The sequence below is a fragment of the Hyla sarda genome, unplaced genomic scaffold, assembly GCF_029499605.1.
Source record: "Hyla sarda isolate aHylSar1 unplaced genomic scaffold, aHylSar1.hap1 scaffold_459, whole genome shotgun sequence".
In the NCBI taxonomy this organism is placed as follows: Eukaryota; Metazoa; Chordata; class Amphibia; order Anura; family Hylidae; genus Hyla; species Hyla sarda.
In genome coordinates this window covers 174,355-192,638 of record NW_026610472.1, presented here as the reverse complement: position 1 = coordinate 192,638, position 18,284 = coordinate 174,355, and the positions used below count along the sequence as shown (strand labels likewise).

The window sequence follows — 18,284 nt, the reverse complement described above, 5'->3', positions numbered from 1 at the left end:
TCAGCGATGGCTGGAAGCGGAAAAGGCCGAGTCCAAGGAGGATGTTCTGCAACTCATTCTGAAAGAACAGTTTTATGCCAAGTGCCCCCCAGAGATACTGTCACGATTCGGCTTACAGGTAGTGGATCCTCTGTGTCAGCGAGGGATTGGCGTGGACCGTGTCGGTGGACCGGTTCTAAGAGGCTACTGGTGTTCACCAGAGCCCGCCGCAAAGCGGGATGGTCTTGCTGCGGCAGTTCTTGTGGCAAGCAGAGTCCCAGTTCTTGATCTCCCCGGTGGTCCAGTCAAGGGTGGGAGAATGAAGCTGGAGCCATGGCAGACCGAGGAGGACCTCAGAGGTGCAGTTGGGAAGGACGAAAAATTCAATCCTTTCGTGGTGGGGTCCAATGCACATTAAGAGGGGTTTTGTGCGGTAACGCACGGTGCAATCCAATCTGACTCCGTTGACCGCGGAAATGTAGAGCGGCTTGACGAGACGGGTCACCGGGATGCAGAACTTATTCACCAAAGACTCCAAAATGAAATTCCCAGAGGCACCAGAGTCCAAGCAGGCCACGGCTGAGAGGGAGGAATTGGCTGAAGAAGAAATCCGCACGGGCACCGTGAGACGTGGAGAAGCAGACTTTGAACCAAGAGACGCCACACCCACGTGAGCTGGGTGCGAGCGTGCGTTTCCCAGACGTGGAGGACGGATAGGGCAATCCACCAAGAAATGTTCGGTACTGGCACAGTACAGACAAAGATTTTCTTCCCTACGGCGATTCCTCTCTTCCTGGGTCAGGCGAGACCGATCCACTTGCATGGCCTCCTCGGCGGGAGGCCCAGGCGTAGACTGCAAAGGATGCTGTGGGAGAAGTGCCCAGAGATCTAAGTCTTTTTCCTGGCGGAGCTCCTGATGTCTCTCAGAAAAACACATGTCAATGCGGGTGGCCAAATGGATAAGTTCTTGCAGGTTGGCAGGAATCTCTCGTGCGGCCAGCACATCCTTGATGCGACTGGATAGGCCTTTTTTAAAGGTCGCGCAGAGAGCCTCGTTATTCCATGATAATTCGGAAGCAAGAGTACGAAATTGGATGGCGTACTCGCCCACTGAAGAATTACCCTGGACCAGGTTCAGCAGGGCAGTCTCGGCAGAAGAAGCTCGGGCTGGTTCCTCGAAGACACTACGGACTTCAGCGAAGAAGGACTGGACTGTGGCTGTGGCAGGATCATTGCGGTCCCAGAGCGGTGTGGCCCAAGACAAGGCCTTTCCTGAAAGAAGGCTCACTACGAACGCCACCTTAGACCGTTCTGTAGGAAACAAGTCCGACAACATCTCCATATGCAGGGAACATTGAGACAGATATCCACGGCAGAGTCTAGAGTCCCCATCAAATTTGTCCGGCAGGGACAAGCGGAGGCTAGGAGCGGCCACTCGCTGCGGAGGAGGTGCAGGAGCTGGCGGAGGAGATGGTTGCTGCTGTAGCAGAGGCAGAAGTTGCTGTAACGTGGCGGTCAACTGCGACAGCTGCTGTCCTTGTTGGGCAATCTGCTGCGATTGCTGAGCGACCACCGTGGTAAGGTCAGCGAGACTTGGCAGCGGCACCTCAGCGGGATCCATGGCCGGATCTACTGTCACGATTCGGCTTACAGGTTGTGGATCCACTGTGTCAGCGAGGGATTGGTGTGGACCGTGCCGGTGGACCGGTTCTAAGAGGCTACTGGTGTTCACCAGAGCCCGCCGCAAAGCGGGATGGTCTTGCTGCGGCAGTAGCAACCAGGTCGTATCCACTAGCAACGGCTCAACCTCGCTGACTGCTGAGAAGTCGTGGGACAGAAGGACTAGGCAGAGGCAAGGTCAGACGTAGCAGAAGGTCGGGGCAGGCGGCAAGGTTCGTAGTCAAGATGGATAGCAGGAGATCAGGTAACACAGGCTTTGGACAACACTAAACGCTTTCACTGGCACAAGGCAACAAGATCCGGCAAGGGAGTGCAGGGGAAGTGATGTGATATAGCCAGGGAGAAGGTGGAAGCCAATTAAGCTAATTGGGCCAGGCACCAATCATTGGTGCACTGGCCCTTTAAGTCTCAGAGAGCTGGCGCGCGCGCGCCCTAGAGAGCGGAGCCGCGCGCGCCAGCACATGACAGCAGGGGACCGGGACGGGTAAGTGACTTGGGATGCGATTCGCGAGCGGGCGCGTCCCGCTGTGCGAATCGCATCCCCGACGGCCATATCAGTGCAGCGCTCTCGGTCAGCGGGACCGACCGGGGCGCTGCAGGGAGAGAGACGCCGTGAGCGCTCCGGGGAGACGCCGTGAGCGTGCCAGAGAGGGATTGGCGTGGACCGTGTTGGTGGACCGGTTCTAAGTTGCTACTGGTTTTCACCAGAGCCCGCCGCAAAGCGGGATGGTCTTGCAGCGGCGGTAGCAACCAGGTCGTATCCACCAGCAACGGCTCAACCTCTCTGACTGCTGAGATAAGCGCGGTACAAGGGAGTAGACAAGAGCAAGGTCGGACGTAGCAGAAGGTCAGGGCAGGCAGCAAGGATCGTAGTCAGGGGCAACGGCAGGAGGTCTGGAACACAGGCAAGGAAACGCTTTCACTGGCGCAATGGCAACAAGATCCGGCGAGGGAGTGCAGGGGAAGTGAGGTAATATAGGGAAGTGCACAGGTGAACACACTAATTAAAACCTCATGCGCCAATCAGTGGCGCACTGGCCCTTTAAATCGCAGAGAGCCGGCGCGCGCGCCCTAGGGAGCGGGGCTGCGCGCGCCGGGACAACACAGACGGGGAACGAGTCTGGTAAGCGGGCCGGGATGCGCACCGCGAGCGGGCACGTCCCGCATCGCGAATCGCATCCCGGCTAGGGACATTATCGCAGCGCTCCCGGTCAGCGGGTCTGACCGGGGCGCTGCGAACAGGAGAACGCTGAACCTGAAAATCTGTGAATAAGATCCTTGTCGAGAATGTTATCCTCGGGTTCCCATGACCTCTCCTCTGGGCCGCAATTCTCCCAATCTACAAGAATTTTTTTTTTTACCTCTGACCGTCTTAGGCTCGAGAATTTCTTTAACCGAGAAGATGTCAGAGGACCCGGAAACAGGAGTAGGAGCAACAACCTTGGGAGAGAAGCGGTTAAGGATGAGTGGTTTAAGGAGAGAGACATGGAAAGCATTGGGAATACGGAGAGAAGGAGGAAGAAGGAGTTTGTAGGAGACAGGGTTGATTTGGCACTTGATTTTAAAGGGTCCAAGATAACGTGGTCCCAGTTTATAACTGGGGACACGAAAGCGGACATACTAGGCGGAGAGCCATACCTTGTCCCCAGGAACATAGACAGGAGGAGTTCTTCTTTTCCTATCGGCATGTTTCTTCATCCGGGATGAGGCCTGTATGAGGGATTTTTGAGTCTCTTTCCAGATGGTGGAGAAGTCCTGAGTCACCTCATCCACAGCGGGCAAACCAGAAGGCAAGGGAGTGGGGAGGGGGGGAAGAGGGTGACGGCCGTACACCACAAAAAATGGGGATTTAGTGGAAGATTCAGAGACTCTGAAATTATACGAGAATTCGGCCCATGGTAGAAGATCTGCCCAGTCATCCTGGCGGGAGGAAACAAAATGTTGCAAATAGTCACCAAGAACCTGATTAATTCTTTCCACTTGCCCATTGGATTGGGGATGATAAGAAGACGAGAAGTTTAATTTGATTTTGAGTTGATTACAGAGGGCCCTCCAGAATTTTGACACAAATTGAACGCCTCTATCCGAGACGATATGCGTAGGCAACCCGTGAAGGCGAAAAATGTGTATAAAAAATTGTTTCGCCAACTGTGGCGCAGAAGGAAGACCTGGAAGAGGGATAAAATGTGCCATCTTGGAAAACCGATCAACGACCACCCAAATAACTGTGTTGCCACGGGATAAAGGTAAGTCCGTAATAAAGTCCATACCAATCTGAGACCATGGTCGCTCAGGAACAGGCAGAGGATGGAGGAGACCGGCAGGCTTCTGGCGAGGAGTCTTGTTCAGGGCACAGACTGAGAGAGGGAGAAGACAAGAGCTGCTTAGACAACACCACACAGACAATGAAAGGACTACACAACTTCCAGTGAGGAGAGAGGGAGAAGACGAGCTGCTGAGAAAACTAGAGATGAGCGAACTTACAGTAAATTCGATTCGTCACGAACATCTCGGCTCGGCAGTTGCTGACTTTAGCCTGCAAAAATTAGTTCAGCTTTCAGGTGCTCCGGTGGCTGGAAAAGCTGGAGAGTCCTAGGAGAGTCTCCAGCCACCGGAGCACCTGAAAGCTGAACTAATTTTTGCAGGCTAAAGTCAGCAACTGCCGAGCCGAGATGTTCGTGACGAATCGAATTTACTGTAAGTTCGCTCATCTCTAGAGAACACCACACAGACAATGAGAGGACTCAAGTGCATCAGAAACTTAGGCCGAGGTTTATCAATCTGCCAGAAATTCTGCTTATATCTCACAATCACCATGAGTGTCGGGTCTGAGTCCGGACGACATTTTCTTTCCTAATTATATTGACGATTCACCCCGGATAACGAGACTAGTGGTCAGTGTTCAGAATCCGGAAGGAAGAATGGAGAAGCTTAGTCACGGGATGTCAGGCTGTATTACTAGGAGAACATAAAGTAATGCTGTCCGTCCAGTAACGGGATGTCAGGCTGTATTACTAGGAGAACATAAAGTAATGCTGTCCGTCCAGTAACGGGATGTCAGGCTGTATTACTAGGAGAACATAAAGTAATGCTGTCCGTCCAGTAACGGGATGTCAGGCTGTATTACTAGGAGAACATAAAGTAATGCTGTCCGTCCAATAACGGGATGTCAGGCTGTATTACTAGGAGAACATAAAGTAATGCTGTCTGTCCAGCACCGGGATGTCAGGCTGTACTACTAGGAGAACATAAAGTAATGCTGTCCGTCCAGCACCGGGATATCAGGCTGTACTACTAGGAGAACATAAAGTAATGCTGTCCGTCCAGTAACGGGATGTCAGGCTGTATTACTAGGAGAACATAAAGTAATGCTGTCCGTCCAGTAACGGGATGTCAGGCTGTACTACTAGGAGAACATAAAGTAATGCTGTCCGTCCAGTAACGGGATGTCAGGCTGTACTACTAGGAGAACATAAAGTAATGCTGTCCGTCCAGCATCGGGATGTCAGGCTGTATTACTAGGAGAACATAAAGTAATGCTGTCCGTCCAGCAACGGGATGTCAGGCTGTATTACTAGGAGAACATAAAGTAATGCTGTCCGTCCAGCACCGGGATGTCAGGCTGTACTACTAGGAGAACATAAAGTAATGCTGTCCGTCCAGTAACGGGATGTCAGGCTGTATTACTAGGAGAACATAAAGTAATGCTGTCCGTCCAATAACGGGATGTCAGGCTGTATTACTAGGAGAACATAAAGTAATGCTGTCCGTCCAGCACCGGGATGTCAGGCTGTACTACTAGGAGAACATAAAGTAATGCTGTCCGTCCAGCACCGGGATATCAGGCTGTATTACTAGGAGAACATAAAGTAATGCTGTCCGTCCAGTAACGGGATGTCAGGCTGTATTACTAGGAGAACATAAAGTAATGCTGTCCGTCCAGCACCGGGATATCAGGCTGTATTACTAGGAGAACATAAAGTAATGCTGTCCGTCCAGTAACGGGATGTCAGGCTGTATTACTAGGAGAACATAAAGTAATGCTGTCCGTCCAGTAACGGGATGTCAGGCTGTATTACTAGGAGAACATAAAGTAATGCTGTCCGTCCAGCATCGGGATGTCAGGCTGTATTACTAGGAGAACATAAAGTAATGCTGTCCGTCCAGTAACGGGATGTTGTCACGATGCCGGCTGGCAGGAGGTGGATCCTCTGTGCCAGAGAGGGATTGCGTGGACCGTGCTAGTGGACCGGTTCTAAGTCACTACTGGTTTTCACCAGAGCCCGCCGCAAAGCGGGATGGTCTTGCTGCGGCGGTAGTGACCAGGTCGTATCCACTAGCAACGGCTCACCTCTCTGGCTGCTGAAGATAGGCGCGGTACAAGGGAGTAGACAGAAGCAAGGTCGGACGTAGCAGAAGGTCGGGGCAGGCAGCAAGGATCGTAGTCAGGGGCAACGGCAGGAGGTCTGGAACACAGGCTAGGAACACACAAGGAAACGCTTTCACTGGCACAATGGCAACAAGATCCGGCAAGGAAGTGCAAGGGAAGTGAGGTGATATAGGGAAGTGCACAGGTGATCAGACTAATTGGAACCACTGCGCCAATCAGCGGCGCAGTGGCCCTTTAAATCGCAAAGACCCGGCGCGCGCGCGCCCTAAGGAGCGGGGCCGCGCGCGCCGGGACAGGACCGACGGGGAGCGAGTCAGGTACGGGAGCCGGGGTGCGCATCGCGAGCGGGCGCTACCCGCATCGCGAATCGCATCCCGGCTGGAGGCGGTATCGCAGCGCCCCGGGTCAGTGGATCTGACCGGAGCGCTGCAGTGAGGAGAGTGTAGCGAGCGCTCCGGGGAGGAGCGGGGACCCGGAGCGCTCGGCGTAACAGTACCCCCCCCTTGGGTCTCCCCCTCTTCTTAGAGCCTGAGAACCTGAGGAGCAGACTTTTGTCTAGGATATTGTCCTCAGGTTCCCAGGATCTCTCTTCTAGACCACAACCCTCCCAATCCACTAAAAAAAAGGTTTTCCCTCTGACCTTTTTGGATGCCAGAATCTCTTTAACGGAGAAGATGTCCGAGGAGCCGGAAACAGGAGTGGGAGGAACAGATTTGGGAGAGAAACGGTTGATGATAAGTGGTTTAAGAAGAGAAACGTGAAAGGCATTAGGAATACGAAGAGAAGGAGGAAGAAGAAGTTTGTAAGAGACAGGATTAATCTGGCACAAAATTTTGAAAGGACCAAGATAGCGTGGTCCCAACTTGTAGCTAGGGACACGGAAGCGGACATATTTAGCGGAGAGCCATACCTTGTCTCCAGGGGAAAAAATGGGAGGAGCTCTTCTTTTCTTATCCGCGAACTTCTTCATGCGTGATGAAGCCTGTAAGAGAGAATTTTGGGTCTCTCTCCATATGATGGAAAGGTCACGAGAAATTTCATCCACAGCGGGCAGACCAGAGGGCAAGGGGGTAGGGAGGGGGGGAAGAGGGTGACGGCCGTACACCACGAAAAATGGGGATTTGGAGGAAGATTCAGAGACTCTGAAGTTATATGAGAATTCGGCCCATGGTAGAAGATCTGCCCAATCATCCTGGCGGGAGGAAACAAAATGTCGTAAATAATCACCCAAGACCTGGTTAATTCTTTCTACTTGTCCATTGGATTGAGGATGATATGCAGAGGAAAAGTTTAATTTAATCTTGAGTTGTTTACAGAGAGCCCTCCAGAATTTAGACACGAATTGGACGCCTCTATCCGAGACGATCTGCGTAGGCAACCCGTGAAGACGAAAAATGTGTATAAAAAATTGTTTAGCCAACTGAGGCGCTGAAGGAAGACCAGGAAGAGGGATGAAATGTGCCATTTTGGAGAATCGATCAACGACCACCCAAATAACAGTGTTGCCACGGGAAGGGGGTAAATCAGTAATAAAATCCATACCAATCAGAGACCAAGGCTGTTCGGGGAAAGGCAGAGGATGAAGAAAACCAGCGGGCTTCTGGCGAGGGGTCTTATCCCGGGCACAGATAGTGCAGGCTCGCACAAAGTCCACAACATCCGTCTCCAGAGTCGGCCACCAATAGAAGCGAGAGATGAGTTGCACAGATTTCTTGATGCCCGCATGACCTGCGAGATGGGAGGAGTGACCCCATTTGAGGATTCCGAGGCGTTGGCGTGGAGAGACAAAGGTCTTCCCTGGAGGAGTCTGCCTTATGGAGGCTGGAGAAGTGGAGATCAGGCAGTCAGGAGGAATGATGTGTTGCGGAGAGAGTTCAACTTCAGAAGCATCCGAGGAACGAGAGAGAGCATCGGCCCTAATGTTCTTATCGGCAGGCCGAAAGTGAATTTCAAAATTAAATCGGGCAAAGAACAGAGACCACCTGGCCTGGCGAGGATTCAGCCGTTGGGCAGACTGGAGGTAGGAGAGGTTCTTGTGATCGGTGTAAATAATAACTGGAAATCTTGATCCCTCCAGCAGATGCCTCCATTCCTCAAGTGCTAATTTAATGGCTAGAAGCTCTCGATCCCCGATGGAGTAGTTCCTCTCCGCCGGAGAGAAGGTCCTAGAAAAAAAACCACAAGTAACAGCATGCCCGGAAGAATTTTTTTGTAGAAGGACAGCTCCAGCTCCCACTGAGGAGGCATCAACCTCCAATAGGAAGGGTTTGGAAGGGTCAGGTCTGGAGAGCACGGGAGCCGAAGAAAAGGCAGACTTGAGCCGTTTAAAGGCGTCTTCCGCTTGAGGAGGCCAAGACTTGGGATCGGCATTTTTTTTGGTTAAAGCCACGATAGGAGCCACAACGGTAGAAAAATGTGGAATAAATTGCCTGTAATAATTGGCGAACCCCAAAAAGCGTTGGATAGCACGGAGTCCGGAGGGGCGTGGCCAATCTAAGACGGCAGAGAGTATGTCTGGATCCATCTGTAGTCCCTGGCCAGAGACCAAGTATCCTAGGAAAGGAAGAGATTGGCATTCAAACAGACATTTCTCTATTTTGGCATAGAGTTGATTGTCACGAAGTCTCTGAAGAACCATACGGACATGCTGGCGGTGTTCTTCTAGATTGGCAGAAAAAATCAGGATATCGTCCAGATATACAACAACACAGGAGTATAAAAGATCACGAAAAATTTCATTAACAAAGTCTTGGAAGACGGCAGGGGCGTTGCACAGGCCGAAGGGCATGACCAGATACTCGAAGTGTCCATCTCTGGTGTTAAATGCCGTTTTCCATTCATCCCCCTCTCTGATGCGGATGAGGTTATAGGCGCCTCTTAAGTCCAGTTTAGTAAAGATGTGGGCACCTTGGAGGCGATCAAAGAGTTCAGAGATGAGGGGTAGGGGGTAGCGGTTCTTAACCGTGATTTTATTAAGACCGCGGTAGTCAATGCAAGGACGTAGGGAGCCATCTTTTTTGGACACAAAGAAAAATCCGGCTCCGGCAGGAGAGGAGGATTTACGGATAAAGCCCTTTTTAAAATTTTCCTGGACGTATTCAGACATGGCAAGAGTCTCTGGGGCGGATAGAGGATAAATTCTGCCCCGGGGTGGAGTAGTGCCCGGGAGGAGGTCGATAGGACAATCATAAGGCCTGTGAGGAGGTAGAGTCTCAGCTTGTTTTTTGCAAAAAACATCCGCAAAGTCCATATAGGCCTTAGGGAGACCGGTTACAGGAGGAACCACAGAGTCACGGCAAGGGTTACTGGGAACCGGTTTTAGGCAGTCCTTGGAACAAGAGGGCCCCCAACTCTTGATCTCCCCAGTGGACCAATCCAGGGTTGGGGAATGAAGTTGAAGCCAGGGAAGTCCAAGGAGAATTTCAGAAGTGCAATTGGGGAGGACCAAAAGTTCAATCCTCTCGTGATGAGATCCGATGCACATTAGAAGGGGCTCCGTGCGGAAACGTATGGTACAGTCCAATCTTTCATTGTTTACACAATTGATGTAGAGGGGTCTGGCGAGACTGGTCACTGGGACGTTGAACCTGTTGACGAGAGAGGCCAAAATAAAATTTCCTGCAGATCCGGAGTCCAAGAAGGCCATAGTAGAAAAGGAGAAGGCAGAGGCAGACATCCGCACAGGCACAGTAAGACGTGGAGAAGCAGAGTAGACATCAAGGACTGTCTCACCTTTGTGCGGAGTCAGCGTACGTCTTTCCAGGCGGGGAGGACGGATAGGACAATCCTTCAGGAAGTGTTCGGTACTAGCACAGTACAGGCAGAGGTTCTCCATGCGGCGTCGTGTCCTCTCTTGAGGTGTCAGGCGAGACCGGTCAACCTGCATAGCCTCCACGGCGGGAGGCACAGGAACGGATTGCAGGGGACCAGAGGAGAGAGGAGCCGAGGAGAAGAAACGCCTCGTGCGAACAGAGTCCATATCCTGGCGGAGCTCCTGACGCCTTTCGGAAAAACGCATGTCAATGCGAGTGGCTAGGTGAATGAGTTCATGTAGATTAGCAGGGATTTCTCGTGCGGCCAGAACATCTTTAATGTTGCTGGATAGGCCTTTTTTAAAGGTCGCGCAGAGGGCCTCATTATTCCAGGATAATTCTGAAGCAAGAGTACGGAATTGTACGGCATACTCGCCAACGGAAGAATTACCCTGGACCAGGTTCAACAGGGCAGTCTCAGCAGAAGAGGCTCGGGCAGGTTCCTCAAAAACACTTCGGATTTCCGAGAAGAAGGAGTGTACAGAGGCAGTGACGGGGTCATTGCGGTCCCAGAGCGGTGTGGCCCAAGACAGGGCTTTTCCAGACAGAAGGCTGACTACGAAAGCCACCTTAGACCTTTCAGTGGGAAACTGGTCCGACATCATCTCCAAGTGCAGGGAGCATTGGGAAAGAAAGCCACGGCAAAACTTAGAGTCCCCATCAAATTTATCCGGCAAGGATAGGCGTAGACCAGAAGCGGCCACTCGCTGCGGAGGAGGTGCAGGAGCTGGCGGAGGAGATGATTGCTGAAGCTGAGGTAGTAACTGCTGTAGCATAACGGTCAGTTGAGACAGCTGTTGGCCTTGTTGCGCTATCTGTTGTGACTGCTGGGCGACCACCGTGGTGAGGTCAGCGACAACTGGCAGAGGAACTTCAGCGGGATCCATGGCCGGATCTACTGTCACGATGCCGGCTGGCAGGAGGTGGATCCTCTGTGCCAGAGAGGGATTGCGTGGACCGTGCTAGTGGACCGGTTCTAAGTCACTACTGGTTTTCACCAGAGCCCGCCGCAAAGCGGGATGGTCTTGCTGCGGCGGTAGTGACCAGGTCGTATCCACTAGCAACGGCTCACCTCTCAGGCTGCTGAAGATAGGCGCGGTACAAGGGAGTAGACAGAAGCAAGGTCGGACGTAGCAGAAGGTCGGGGCAGGCAGCAAGGATCGTAGTCAGGGGCAACGGCAGGAGGTCTGGAACACAGGCTAGGAACACACAAGGGAACGCTTTCACTGGCACGATGGCAACAAGATCCGGCAAGGAAGTGCAAGGGAAGTGAGGTGATATAGGGAAGTGCACAGGTGATCAGACTAATTGGAACCACTGCGCCAATCAGCGGCGCAGTGGCCCTTTAAATCGCAAAGACCCGGCGCGCGCGCGCCCTAAGGAGCGGGGCCGCGCGCGCCGGGACAGGACCGACGGGGAGCGAGTCAGGTACGGGAGCCGGGGTGCGCATCGCGAGCGGGCGCTACCCGCATCGCGAATCGCATCCCGGCTGGAGGCGGTATCGCAGCGCCCCGGGTCAGTGGATCTGACCGGAGCGCTGCAGTGAGGAGAGTGTAGCGAGCGCTCCGGGCAGGAGCGGGGACCCGGAGCGCTCGGCGTAACAGATGTCAGGCTGTATTACTAGGAGAACATAAAGTAATGCTCTCCGTCCAGTAACGGGATGTCAGGCTGTACTACTAGGAGAACATAAAGTAATGCTGTCCGTCCAGTAAGGGGTTGTCAGGCTGTATTACTAGGAGAACATAAAGTAATGCTGTCCGTCCAGTAGCGGGATGTCAGGCTGTATTACTAGGAGAACATAAAGTAATGCTGTCCGTCCAATAACGGGATGTCAGGCTGTACTACTAGGAGAGCGATGCTGGACATAGGGGCAGACACCCTGGAGACATGATGGGGGCGGGGAGAGGCACAGAACAGTTCTGTCCTATCACTTCCTATGTTTTTTATTATTTTACTCACTGATCCAGCAGAGTAATAACTATAATACAACCCAAAATACTGACCAGGCCCCAGCGAGAATTGAACTCGCGACCCCTGGTTTACAAGACCAGTGCTCTAACCACTGAGCTATGGAGCCTCTTATATATGGAACTGACCAATGAGTCCAGAATGGTGTAAGCCTGGAAGGTACAGGATGGCTCCGCCCACTGGACAACAGACCAATGACGAGCGCTCATGTGTCTCGGGCAGCGCTGATGGATGGCAGCTGTACACACCTGAGAGAGAGTCATGAGCAGGACGTGAAACAGGTTGTATAGAAGAACAATACACAGACATGGTGAAGGAGGGAGCAGTATAGGAGAATTATAAAGGGGCACTCCTATCATAGTATGGACAGTATAGGAGAATTATAAAGGGGCACTCCTATCATAGTATGGACAGTATAGGAGAATTATTAAGGGGCACTCCTATCATAGTATGATCAGTATAAAACTAGGAGAATTATTAAAGGGGCACTCCTATCATAATATGGTCAGTATAGCAGAATTATAAAGGGGCACTCCTATCATAGTATGGGCAGTATAGGAGAATTATAAAGGGGCACTCCTATCATAGTATGGTCAGTATAGGAGAATTATAAAGGGGCACTCCTATCATAGTATGGTCAGTATAGAACTAGGAGAATTATAAAGGGGCACTCCTATCATAGTATGATCAGTATAGGAGAATTATAAAGGGGCACTCCTATCAGTATGGTAAGTATAGGAGAATTATAAAGGGGCACTCCTATCATAGTATGGGCAGTATAGAACTAGGAGAATTATAAAGGGGCACTCCTATCATAGTATGGGCAGTGTAGAACTAGGAGAATTATAAAGGGGCACTCATAGTATGGTCAGTATAGAACTAGGAAAATTATAAAGGGGCACTTTCATAGTATGGTCAGTATAGGAGAATTATAAAGGGGCACTCCTATCATAGTATGGGCAGTATAGGAGAATTATAAAGGGGCACTCCTATCATAGTATGGTCTGTATAGGAGAATTATAAAGGGGCACTTCTATCATAGTATGGGCAGTATAGAAGAATTATAAAGGGGCACTCCTATCATAGTATGGTCTGTATAGGAGAATTATAAAGGGGCACTCCTATCATAGTATGGTCAGTATAGGAGAATTATAAAGGGGCACTACTATCATAGTATGGTCAGTATAGGAGAATTATAAAGGGGCACTCCTATCATAGTATGGTCAGTATAGGAGAATTATAAAGGGGCACTCCTATCATAGTATGGTCAGTATAGGAGAATTATAAAGGGGCACTCCTATCATAGTATGGTCAGTATAGGAGAATAATAAAGGGGCACTCCTATCATAGTATGGTTTGGTATAGATAAAGGGGTTCTCTGGCACTATTCAGTAGACTACATTGCAGGGATGTCTATGGGTGTTGTATATACAGTGGTCCCATAACATACGATGGTGATTGGTTCCAGACGGACCATCGTTTGTTGAAACCATCGTATGTTGAGGGATTCGTACTATGGATCATACATGTCCCCACCGCTCTGGACTGTCAGTTCTCTGCTGCCGTATCACTATGTCGCCGCTACCCTGCACCATCGCTCTCTGTCGCCCCTATTGGACGATGAGGCGGGGTGAGCGGTGACAGGATGACGATTACAGAGCGACACCGCAGGGTAGCGGCAGCACTGGAGCGGTGAAATGATGGGCTGAAGTGGCGGGGACATGTGTCATTCAGCGGGGCACGTTACATGGCTATCCGGCGGCAGCTGAAGCGGTGAGCGGTGTCGGATAGCCGTTTTTGCGATGGCCCCGATACACAGAAGCATTGTCTGTGGAAATCATGGTATGTCCGAGGAACACTGTACACTTTTTATTTGCTCCTGGGAACGTTCTGCTCGTGATTTCTTTCCTGTGATGTCACACTCGCTCGGACCTCCTGATCTCCAATGAATGTGATGTCACAGGATTAGTCATCAAGGTCGGCGGGGCCGGAATCACACCCTTGGGCTGGCTGGAATTCCATATGGATTTAAGCCACTGCCCCGAAGGAGGAGCTAACTTCAGAGCCCAGTGGAAGCTGCGTCATTATGTAGGGGAGACTGGGGACTGGTAACTACCTGGTGGATCAGGGGTTATTATTGTATGGTGATCAGTGATTAGTATTGTATGGTGACTCAGTGGTTAGTATTGTATGGTGATCAGTGATTAGTATTGTATGGTGATCAGTGGTTAGTATTGTATGGTGATCAGTGGTTAGTATTGTATGGTGATCAGTGGTTAGTATTGTATGGTGATCAGTGATTAGTATTGTATGGTGATCAGTGATTAGTATTGTATGGTGATCAGTGGTTAGCATTGTATGGTGATCAGTGGTTAGTATTGTATAGTGATCAGTGGTTAGTATTGTATGGTGATCAGTGATTAGTATTGTATGGTGATCAGTGATTAGTATTGTATGGTGATCAGTGATTAGTATTGTATGGTGATCAGTGATTAGTATTGTATGGTGATCAGTGATTAGTATTGTATGGTGATCAGTGATTAGTATTGTATGGTGATCAGTGATTAGTATTGTATGGTGATCAGGGGTTAGTATTGTATGGGGATCAGTGGTTAGTATTGTATGGTGATCAGTGGTTAGTATTGTATGGTGATCAATGATTAGTATTGTATGGTGATCAGTGGTTAGTATTGTATGGTGATCAGTGATTAGTATTGTATGGTGATCAGTGGTTAGTATTGTATGGTGATCAGTGGTTAGTATTGTATGGTGATCAGTGATTAGTATTGTATGGTGATCAGTGGTTAGTATTGTATGGTGATCAGTGATTAGTATTGTATGGTGATCAGTGATTAGTATTGTATGGTGATCAGTGGTTAGTATTGTATGGTGATCAGTGATTAGCATTGTATGGTGATCAGTGGTTAGCATTGTATGGTGATCAGTGATTAGTATTATATGGTGATCAGTGATTAGTATTGTATGGTGATCAGTGATTAGTATTGTATGGTGATCAGTGATTAGTATTGTATGGTGATCAGTGGTTAGTATTGTATGGTGATCAGTGATTAGTATTGTATGGTGATCAGTGATTAGTATTGTATGGTGATCAGTGGTTAGTATTGTATGGTGATCAGTGGTTAGTATTGTATGGTGATCAATGGTTATTATTGTATGGTGATCAGTGATTAGTATTGTATGGTGATCAGTGGTTAGTATTGTATGGTGATCAGTGGTTAGTATTGTATGGTGATCAGTGGTTAGTATTGTATGGTGATCAGTGATTAGTATTGTATGGTGATCAGTGATTAGTATTGTATGGTGATCAGTGATTAATATTGTATGGTGATCAGTGGTTAGTATTGTATGGTGATCAGTGGTTAGTATTGTATGGTGATCAGTGATTAGTATTGTATGGTGATCAGAGATTAGTATTGTATGGTGATCAGTGGTTAGTATTGTATGGTGATCAGTGGTTAGTATTATATGGTGATCAGTGGTTAGTATTGTATGGTGATCAGTGATTAGTATTGTATGGGGATCAGTGGTTAGTATTGTATGGTGATCAGTGATTAGTATTGTATGGTGATCAGTGGTTAGTATTGTATGGTGATCAGTGGTTAGTATTGTATAGTGATCAGTGATTAGTATTGTATGGTGATCAGTGATTAGTATTGTATGGTGATCAGTGGTTAGTATTGTATAGTGATCAGTGATTAGTAATGTATGGTGATCAGTGATTAGTATTGTATGGTGATCAGTGGTTAGTATTGTATGGTGATGAGTGGTTAGTATTGTATGGTGATCAGTGGTTAGTATTGTATGGTGATCAGTGGTTAATATTGTATGGTGATCAGTGATTAGTATTGTACGGTGATCAGTGGTTAGTACTGTATGGTGATCAGTGATTAGTATTGTATGGTGATCAGTGATTAGTATTGTATGGTGATCAGTGATTAGTATTGTATGGTGATCAGTGGTTAGTATTGTACGGTGATCAGTGGTTAGTACTGTATGGTGATCAGTGGTTAGTATTGTATGGTGATCAGTGATTAGTATTGTATGGTGATCAGTGGTTAGTATTGTACAGTGATCAGTGATTAGTATTGTATGGTGATCAGTGATTAGTATTGTATGGTGATCAGTGGTTAGTATTGTATGGTGATCAGTGGTTAGTATTGTATAGTGATCAGTGGTTAGTATTGTATGGTGATCAGTGGTTAGTATTGTATGGTGATCAGTGATTAGTATTGTACGGTAATCAGTGGTTAGTACTGTATGGTGATCAGTGATTAGTATTGTATGGTGATCAGTGATTAGTATTGTATGGTGATCAGTGATTAGTATTGTATGGTGATCAGTGATTAGTATTGTATGGTGATCAGTGGTTAGTATTGTATGGTGATCAGTGGTTAGTATTGTATTGTGATCAGTGATTAGTATTGTATGGTGATCAGTGATTAGTATTGTATGGTGATCAGTGATTAGTATTGTATGGTGATCAGTGATTAGTATTGTATGGTGATTAGTATTGTATGGTGATCAGTGATTAGTATTGTATGTGATCAGTGGTCAGTATTGTATGGGGGATCAGTGGTTAGTATTGTATGGTGATCAGTGGTTAGTATTGTATGGTGGTCAGTGATTAGTATTGTATGGTGATCAGTGATTAGTATTGTATGGTGATCAGTGGTTAGTATTGTATGGTGACTCAGTGGTTAGTATTGTATGGTGATCAGTGATTAGTATTGTATGGTGATCAGTGATTAGTATTGTATGGTGATCAGTGATTAGTATTGTATGGTGATCAGTGGTTAGTATTGTATGGTGACTCAGTGGTAAGTATTGTATGGTGATCAGTGATTAGTATTGTATGGTGACTCAGTGGTTAGTATTGTATGGTGATCAGTGATTAGTATTGTATGGTGATCAGTGGTTAGTATTGTATGGTGACTCAGTGGTAAGTATTGTATGGTGATCAGTGATTAGTATTGTATGGTGATCAGTGATTAGTATTGTATGGTGATCAGTGATTAGTATTGTATGGTGATCAGTGATTAGTATTGTATGGTGATCAGTGATTAGTATTGTATGGTGATCAGTGATTAGTATTGTATGGTGATCAGTGGTTAGTATTGTATGGTGATCAGTGATTAGTATTGTATGGTGACTCAGTGATTAGTATTGTATGGTGATCAGTGATTAGTATTGTATGGTTATCAGTGATTAGTATTGTATGGTGATCAGTGATTAGTATTGTATGGTGATCAGTGATTAGTATTGTATGGTGATCAGTGATTAGTATTGTATGGTGATCAGTGATTAGTATTGTATGGTGATCAGTGGTTAGTATTGTATGGTGATCAGTGATTAGTATTGTATGTGATCAGTGGTTAGTATTGTATGGTGATCAGTGATTAGTATTGTATGGTGACTCAGTGATTAGTATTGTATGGTGATCAGTGATTAGTATTGTATGGTGATCAGTGATTAGTATTGTATGGTGATCAGTGATTAGTATTGTATGGTGATCAGTGATTAGTATTGTATGGTGATCAGTGATTAGTATTGTATGGTGATCAGTGATTAGTATTGTATGGTGATCAGTGATTAGTATTGTATGGTGATCAGTGATTAGTATTGTATGGTGATCAGTGGTTAGTATTGTATGGTGATCAGTGATTAGTATTGTATGGGGGATCAGTGGTTAGTATTGTATGGTGATCAGTGGTTAGTATTGTATGGTGGTCAGTGATTAGTATTGTATGGTGATCAGTGATTAGTATTGTATGGTGATCAGTGGTTAGTATTGTATTGTGACTCAGTGGTTAGTATTGTATGGTGATCAGTGATTAGTATTGTATGGTGACTCAGTGGTTAGTATTGTATGGTGATCAGTGGTTAGTATTGTATGGTGATCAGTGATTAGTATTGTATGGTGATCAGTGATTAGTATTGTATGGTGATCAGTGATTAGTATTGTATGGTGATCAGTGGTTAGTATTGTATGGTGATCAGTGATTAGTATTGTATGGTGATCAGTGATTAGTATTGTATGGTGATCAGTGATTAGTATTGTATGGTGATCAGTGGTTATTATTGTATGGTGATCAGTGATTAGTATTGTATGGTGATCAGTGATTAGTATTGTATTGTGATCAGTGATTAGTATTGTATGGTGATCAGTGATTAGTATTGTATGGTGATCAGTGGTTAGTATTGTATGGTGATCAGTGATTAGTATTGTATGGTGATCAGTGATTAATATTGTATGGTGATCAGTGGTTAGTATTGTATGGTGATCAGTGGTTAGTATTGTATGGTGATCAGTGATTAGTATTGTATGGTGATCGGTGGTTAGTATTGTATGGTGATCAGTGGTTAGTATTGTATGGTGATCAGTGATTAGTATTGTATGGTGATCAGTGGTTAGTATTGTATGGTGATCAGTGGTT

The 18,284-nt window shown here is 47.6% G+C and overlaps 1 non-coding gene across 1 annotated transcript; it reads right to left on the bottom strand.

The window, feature by feature from the left end:
• Nucleotides 1–11,865: 11,865 nt before the first annotated feature.
• On the bottom strand, nt 11,866–11,938 carry TRNAT-UGU (transfer RNA threonine (anticodon UGU)). Its single transcript has one exon. It is a non-coding gene; the product is annotated as a tRNA-Thr (tRNA).
• Nucleotides 11,939–18,284: the final 6,346 nt, after the last annotated feature.